We start from the raw sequence: 8,632 nt of genomic DNA on the forward strand, positions 1-8,632 counted from the left end.
TCCTCGGAGTGAAGCCGCTTTTTGAGCGTCAAACCAGCAGACTAATCCAACTAACATAACCATGTCCCTGTGTCCTCTATCCTCTTTTCTTAAATATCATAATCTCATCGTACCTACACAATATTATTATATAGTGTAACGAGCCTGGGTTTATAAGCGCGGATAGCGACTCTTCCGCTTGAGCATGCTTTTGGGGCACAGTCCATAGCGCTGGACTTCGGGCTAGAAGGTTGAGGGTTCGAGGCCTGCTCCCTGCCTGTTTCATTACGTTACATTTTACTATCGTTATATTTCTGTGCTACAGAAATTATTTGACAGTTCCAACTCAAACTCAATCAGAAACTTTTCTAAGTTTTATTCAAGTAGTATATTTGCCATTTGCAAGTACCTCTTAAAAGTAATACATTTGAATTATTCTTTGTAGCTCTCTCACATATAGTAGGTCTACATAGCACACAGAGGTATACAGTATAACAGTCACATGGAACAAATAAAACATTTCTAAAATCCTCTATGACGTCCTTTAATTTCAGCTCCAGGTTGATTCCACTGCACATCGCTGTTAGACACTGCGCTTCTTGTCTGTCTATAGGCTGTCTCGTCGTTGTTATTGACGAGACTTATGACGTTTTTAGTCTCACAATGGATTCTGAGGAACCCCTTTTATTATAGTGCTGTAATAATACAAACATACAGCCTCCTCAATATCTAAACATATTATTTGAAAGACTGAAGACGGAGAGTTCTGCATGAAAGATGTATTTTATTATTGTCAGTGACATGGCACACAACCATTGGTTGATGCAGTGTGGCGTGTCAATTGTAGGCGGCTGGCTCTGGTGACATGGCACACAACCATTGGTTGAGGCAATGTGGCGTGTCAATTGTAGGCGGCCTCGTAGGATTTCAGTGGGCGGGGCTGCAGCGGAGCTCAGCATTTCTTCCGAATCTCTCTCCCCCCTCAGCTATGCCGGTGTGTAAATGGGAGCCGAGACTATCACACAGTGCCAAGTAGAGAGACGCCGATGAAGTGTGTATCAGTCATGCTGGTGGCTGGCAGCGACGACAGAGCAGAGCGTGGCTATGCCGGTGTGTAAGGGGTGAAGTTGGCAATGGGAGCCGAGACTATCGCACAGTGCCAAGTAGAGAGACGCCGATGAAGTGTGTATCAGTCATGCTGGTGGCTGGCAGCGACGACAGAGCAGAGCGTGGCTATGCCGGTGTGTAAGGGGTGAAGTTGGCAATGGGAGCCGAGACTATCGCACAGTGCCAAGTAGAGAGACGCGGATGAAGTGTTTATCAGTCATGCTGGTGGCTGGCAGCGACGACAGAGCAGAGCGTGGCTATGCCGGTGTGTAAGGGGTGAAGTTGTCAATGGGAGCCGAGACTATCGCACAGTGCCAGTAGAGAGATGCCGATGAAGTGTGTATCAGTCATGCTGGTGGCTGGCAGCGACGGCAGAGCAGAGCGTGACATGCCAGTGGTTTTTCCTGAGGGGATGTGTTTTCTTGGTCTTGGATCCACGGAGTGATAGCAGAATGTTCCATATATTCTATGGTTCTTTCCTTCCCGTCTTATTTCTGCCACCATGGCATGATCCAGAGCAGGGCGGTGTAACTGGGTGATTCAACATCACTGTTATAGTGATAGGAAGAGACACGGAGGATTTTGCAACAAGTGCAAGTAGGAGAACAGTCATGACACCTTTCCCCTTCATAATCAAGGCAGTTCTCTCTGGCAGTGTTCAAGCCTTAGCGGCAGTCAATCGGAGTGTTTCTGATTTCTGGCTGATTTGTTCTTCTGATGATGGCGGTTGGCAGCTCCCTTCTGGTTTCGTTTTACAGCTCAGAGTGTCAGTGAGTAGAGAGGCAGTGCTTGTTTTATAGTGACTTGTATTTCCATTCACTTACAAAAGTGAGACATACATTTCTCCAGTAGATTAGTAGTATGCTTCGCCCGGGTAGGATAACTTACTGTCTATTATTTTCTATCCAGTACAGCTTGGTTTTATAGTGACTGACTTGACATTTGTCGGACAATTCAGCCGTGGTTGGATAAAACGGCTCGGTTGGATGTTCTTAACATTTTTCGGTCGGACGATTCAGGCGTGGTTGGATAAAACAGCCGTGGTTGGATGTTCTCATGTGAAAGACTCTCGTCCGCCGAGCTACAACCGAGATAGTAGAGCTGCTCATCGATTTGACTGGTGTCGTAACGCAGCCCTGTTCCTGCCTCTGACTGCCATCGTCCTCACAGAGCCCAGCCTATCTTCTCTGCACCCGCAACACTACAGCAGCTCCTCGGAGTGAAGCCGCTTTTTGAGCGTCAAACCAGCAGACTAATCCAACTAGCATAACCATGTCCCTGTGTCCTCTGTCCTCTTTTCTTAAATATAATATCATCGTACGTACACAATATCATTATATAGTGTAACGACCCTGGGTTTATAAGCGCGGATAGCGACTGTTGTACAGAAATGATCTAACAGTTCCAAACTCAATCAGAAGTAGTTTAATCCATTTTATTCAAGTAGTATATTTGCAAGTACCTGTTAAAAGCAATATATAGGAATTATTCTTTGTAGCTCTCTCACATATAGTAGGTCTACATAGCACACAGAGGTATACAGTATAACAGTCACATGGAACAAATAAAACATTCCTAAAATCCTCTATGACGTCCTTTAATTTCAGCTCCAGGTTGATTCCACTGCACATCGCTGTTAGACACTGCGCTTCTTGTCTGTCTATAGGCTGTCTCGTCGTTGTTATTGACGAGACTTATGACGTTTTTAGTCTCACAATGGATTCTGAGGACCCCCTTTTATTATAGTGCTGTGATAATACAAACATACAGCCTCCTTAATATCTAAACATATTATTTGAAAGACTCAAGACGGAGAGTTCTGCATGAAAGATGTATTTTATTATTGTCAGTGACATGGCACACAACCATTGGTTGAGGCAATGTGGCGTGTCAATTGTAGGCGGCTGGCTCTGGTGACATGGCACACAACCATTGGTTGAGGCAATGTTGCGTGTCAATTGAAGGCGGCTGGCTCTGGTGACATGGCACACAACCATTGGTTGAGGCAATGTTGCGTGTCAATTGTAGGCGGCCTCGTAGGATTTCAGTGGGCGGGGCTGCAGCGGAGCTCAGCATTTCTTCCGAATCTCTCTCCCCCCTCAGCTATGCCGGTGTGTAAGGGGTGAAGTTGTCAATGGGAGCCGAGACTATCGCACAGTGCCAAGTAGAGAGACGCGGATGAAGTGTGTATCAGTCATGCTGGTGGCTGGCAGCGACGGCAGAGCAGAGCGTGACATGCCAGTGGTTTTTCCTGAGGGGATGTGTTTTCTTGGTCTTGGATCCACGGAGTGATAGCAGAATGTTCCATATATTCTATGGTTCTTTCCTTCCCGTCTTATTTCTGCCACCATGGCATGATCCAGAGCAGGGCGGTGTAACTGGGTGATTCAACATCACTGTTATAGTGATAGGAAGAGACACGGAGGATTTTGCAACAAGTGCAAGTAGGAAAACAGTCATTACACCTTTCCCCTTCATAATCAAGGCAGTTCTCTCTGGCAGTGTTCAAGCCTTAGCAGCAGTCAATCGGAGTGTTTCTGATTTCTGGCTGATTTGTTCTGATGATGATGGCGGCTGGCAGCTCCCTTCTGGTTTCGTTTTACAGCTCAGAGTGTCAGTGAGTAGAGAGGCAGTGCTTGTTTTATAGTGACTTGTATTTCCATTCACTTACAAAAGTGAGACATACATTTCTCCAGTAGATTAGTAGTATGCTTCGCCCGGGTAGGATAACTTACTGTCTATTATTTTCTATCCAGTACAGCTTGGTTTTATAGTGACTGACTTGACATTTGTCGGACAATTCAGCCGTGGTTGGATAAAACGGCTCGGTTGGATGTTCTTAACATTTTTCGGTCGGACGATTCAGGCGTGGTTGGATAAAACAGCCGTGGTTGGATGTTCTCATGTGAAAGACTCTCGTCCGCCGAGCTACAACCGAGATAGTAGAGCTGCTCATCGATTTGACTGGTGTCGTAACGCAGCCCTGTTCCTGCCTCTGACTGCCATCGTCCTCAGAGCCCAGCCTATTTTCTCCGCATCGGCAACACTACAGCAGCTCCTCGGAGTGAAGCCGCTTTTTGAGCGTCAAACCAGCAGACTAATCCAACGAGCATAACCATGTCCCTGTGTCCTCTTTTCTTAAATATCATAATCTCATCGTACGTACACAATATTATTATATAGTGTAACGACCCTGGGTTTATAAGCGCGGATAGCGACTCTTCCGCTTGAGCATGCTTTTGGGGCACAGTCAATAGCGCGCTGGACTTCGGGCTACAAGGTTGAGGGTTCAAGGCCTGCTCCCTGCCTGTTTCATTACGTTACATTTTACTATCGTTATATTTCTGTGCTACAGAAATTATCTGACAGTTCCAAACTCAATCAGAAGCTTTTCTAAGTTTTATTCAAGTAGTTTAATCCATTTTATTCAAGTAGTATATTTGCCATTTGCAAGTACCTATTAAAAGTAATATATTGGAATTATTCTTTGTAGCTCTCTCACATATAGTAGGTCTACATAGCACACAGAGGTATACAGTATAACAGTCACATGGAACAAATAAAACATTCCTAAAATCCTCTATGACGTCCTTTAATTTCAGCTCCAGGTTGATTCCACTGCACATCGCTGTTAGACACTGCGCTTCTTGTCTGTCTGTAGGCTGTCTCGTCGTTGTTATTGACGAGACTTATGCGTTTTAGGTCTAAAGTAGTGCCCTACATAGGGAATAGGGCCCTGGTCTAAAGTAGTGCACTATATAGGGAATAGGGTCCTGGTCTAAAGTAGTGCACTAGATAGGGAATAGGGCCCTGGTCTAAAGTAGTGCACTATATAGGGAATAGGGCCCTGGTCTAAAGTAGTGCACTATATAGGGAATAGAGCCCTGGTCTAAAGTAGTGCACTATATAGGGAATAGGGCCCTGGTCTAAAGTAGTGCACTAGATAGGGAATAGGGCCCTGGTCTAAAGTAGTGCACTATATAGGGAATAGGGCCCTGGTCTAAAGTAGTGCACTATATAGGGAATAGAGCCCTGGTCTAAAGTAGTGCACTATATAGGGAATAGGGCCCTGGTCTAAAGTAGTGCACTACATAGGGAATAGGGCCCTAATCAAAAGTAGTGCACTACACAGGGAATAGGGCCCTGGTCAAAAGTAGTGCCCTACATAGGGAATAGGGCCCTGGTCAAAAGTAGTGCCCTACATAGGGAATAGGGCCCTGGTCAAAAGTAGTGCACTACATAGGGAATAGGGCCCTGGTCTAAAGTAGTGCCCTACATAGGGAATAGGGCCCTGGTCAAAAGTAGTGCACTACATAGGGAATAGGGCCCTGGTCTAAAGTAGGGCACTACATAGGGAATAGGGTCCTGGTCTAAAGTAGTGCACTATATAGGGAATAGAGCCCTGGTCTAAAGTAGTGCACTATATAGGGAATAGGGCCCTGGTCTAAAGTAGTGCACTACATAGGGAATAGGGCCCTAATCAAAAGTAGTGCACTACACAGGGAATAGGGCCCTGGTCAAAAGTAGTGCCCTACATAGGGAATAGGGCCCTGGTCAAAAGTAGTGCCCTACATAGGGAATAGGGCCCTGGTCAAAAGTAGTGCACTACATAGGGAATAGGGCCCTGGTCTAAAGTAGGGCACTACATAGGGAATAGGGTCCTGGTCTAAAGTAGTGCCCTACATAGGGAATAGAGTACCATTTGGGACAGACTCAAGGCTGAGTGTTTAACAGTAAAAAGAGATTGAGAAATGACAGAAGTAGGTTAAAAGGGAGAGCACTGATGGAGAGAGAGTACTTTTGATTGGTACTGTATGTCTTGTAAATATGAATTATATACAGTCCCAGTCAAACGTTAGTCATTTAGTTAGTCAGTTTTTCTTTATTTTTTGCTATTTTCTACATTGTAGAATAGTAGTGAAGACAAAACTATGAAATAACACATATGGAATCATGTAGTAACCGAAAAAGTGTTAAACAAATCAAAATATGTTTTAGATTTTAGATTCTTCAAAGTAGCCAACCTTCTCCTTGATGACAGCTTTTCTTCTGATTATCTTGATCTCTGGCTCCCTCTTGAGTCATTAGTGTCTTAATTGTTTTATTGAACAGTGCGCTTAAAGCATCAGACAAGCTCAGTGCACAGACCTATAGTTGATTTGATTACAACACATAGGGTGTGTCTATGTGGAAAAATCTGGTACATTTACAGAAGGATTTATTGATGTCCAGTATCCCTGTCAAATACATGGAGTACATGTCAATTAAAAGGAATGCGTTTTGTGTGTGTGTGTGTGTGGTTATACTGTGTGTGTGTCTGTCTGTATGTGTCTATCTGTGTATGTGAGTTGGTCTCTGATTACTGTGATTAGTTCAATGTAACGTCAAATACTATACATAATAATCAGTCTGTTTTGGGTTTGCAGAATCATTGTATATCATTGGTTCCCATCCTATCATGTTACCACACAGATGTGACTGTCTATCTCAGCGGTTCCCATCCTGTCATGTTACCACACAGATGTGACTGTCTATCTCAGTGGTTCCCATCCTGTCATGTTACCACACAGATGTGACTGTCTATCTCAGTGGTTCCCATCCTATCATGTTACCTCACAGATGTGACTGACTAGCTCAGCAGTTCCCATCCTATCATGTTACCACACAGATGTGACTGACTAGCTCAGCGGTTCCCATCCTATCATGTTACCACACAGATGTGACTGTCTATCTCAGCGGTTCCCATCCTATCATGTTACCTCACAGATGTGACTGTCTATCTCAGCGGTTCCCATCCTATCATGTTACCACACAGATGTGACTGTCTATCTCAGCGGTTCCCATCCTATCATGTTACCACACAGATGTGACTGTCTATCTCAGCGGTTCCCAACCTATCATGTTACCACACAGATGTGACTGTCTAGCTCAGCGGTTCCCAACCTTTCCCATTCTGGAGACCATCAAATCATCGTCAAAAGCTCTTGACGACCACCATTCACGGAGTCGCTGATTTCTTTCACATCAAATATATTGATGGTCAAATCCTATCAATACATGTGAATGTAACAAGGCCTGTAAAGGTCTATTATTATTAGAAACTATTTGCATTGTGAAAAGGAATGTAAAATTAACATTAATACTCCCAACTGTTATTATTTTTTAATAATAAAATACTACAATCTCTAAATAATTGCAGACCAGCTGCACCACCCCCAAGGGACCACAGGTTGGGAACCACTGGTCTAGAGTCCTTCAGCCACACATGGTTGTTGTGTCACACTGCCCTCTGCTGGTAGCACTGCAAAACATCACCTAAATAAATCAAATCATTAAATTAAATAAAAAATGTAATTGCACATTTAATAGATATAACCTTAATTTATAGGCTGAATACTGGTATTAAGTGTATGAAGACTTAACATGACATAAATATCAACAAATAAACCTATACGTGTTGAATCCGCCCACTGTGTTGAAACAGGAAGTCCATTTATAAGGAAGCAGAGGAAAGGGTCTCTTATTATTATAGCTCAATGGTGTCGTTACTTCACTTCACCTCCGTTCTGCCAGTAAGAAGACCTAGCAAGAATAAGGCCCGTGACCTCGGCGATATTCCTTCAAAATAAAAGTCCAGAAATCATGATTGTGATTTTAAAAAAAACTGAAATTTGTAACATTTTATGAGGAAATATTAGCAGACTTAGAATGTTGTTTAACAGTATGAAAAAAAGCAATAAAGTCAATCGTATTTATATCACAAATAATATTATAGCGTTGACATTTGTTAACAGCATTAAAAGTCATGGCCCATGGCAGCTCCTTCCAATCAGCCTCCGGGCGCTGCGGCGTGTGATGGAGGGTGGCTGCTGCAGACCAGAAGCTCCACCCCGAGAAGTGCCACTTCATGAGGAGAGAGGTGTCCTTCTTGGGCCACCAAGTGGGGGAGGAGGGTATCAGCACAATGGAGGACAAGGTGGGGGCTGTCCGAGACTGGCCCACCCCCACCGATCAGCATCAGCTGAAAAGCTTCCTGGGCCTGGCCTCGTACTACAGGAGGTTTGTAGGGGCTTCTCAAGCGTCGCTGCTCCCCTGAACCACCTGCTGCCGAAGGACAAGGCCTTCACTTGGACAGTGGAGTGTGAGGAGGACTTCACTTGGACAGTGGAGTGTGAGGAGGCCTTCACTTGGACAGTGGAGTGTGAGGAGGCCTTCACTTGGACAGTGGAGTGTGAGGAGGCCTTCACTTGGACAGTGGAGTGCGAGGAGGCCTTCACTTGGACAGTGGAGTGCGAGGAGGCCTTCACTTGGACAGTGGAGTGCGAGGAGGCCTTCACTTGGACAGTGGAGTGCGAGGAGGCCTTCACTTGGACAGTGGAGTGCGAGGAGGCCTTCACTTGGACAGTGGAGTGCGAGGAGGCCTTCACTTGGACAGTGGAGTGCGAGGAGGCCTTCACTTGGACAGTGGAGTGTGAGGAGGCCTTCACTTGGACAGTGGAGTGTGAGGAGGTCTTCACTTGGACAGTGGAGTGTGAGGAGGCCTTCA

This window comes from Salvelinus namaycush, unplaced genomic scaffold (genome assembly GCF_016432855.1).
Source record: "Salvelinus namaycush isolate Seneca unplaced genomic scaffold, SaNama_1.0 Scaffold119, whole genome shotgun sequence".
In the NCBI taxonomy this organism is placed as follows: domain Eukaryota; kingdom Metazoa; phylum Chordata; class Actinopteri; order Salmoniformes; family Salmonidae; genus Salvelinus; species Salvelinus namaycush.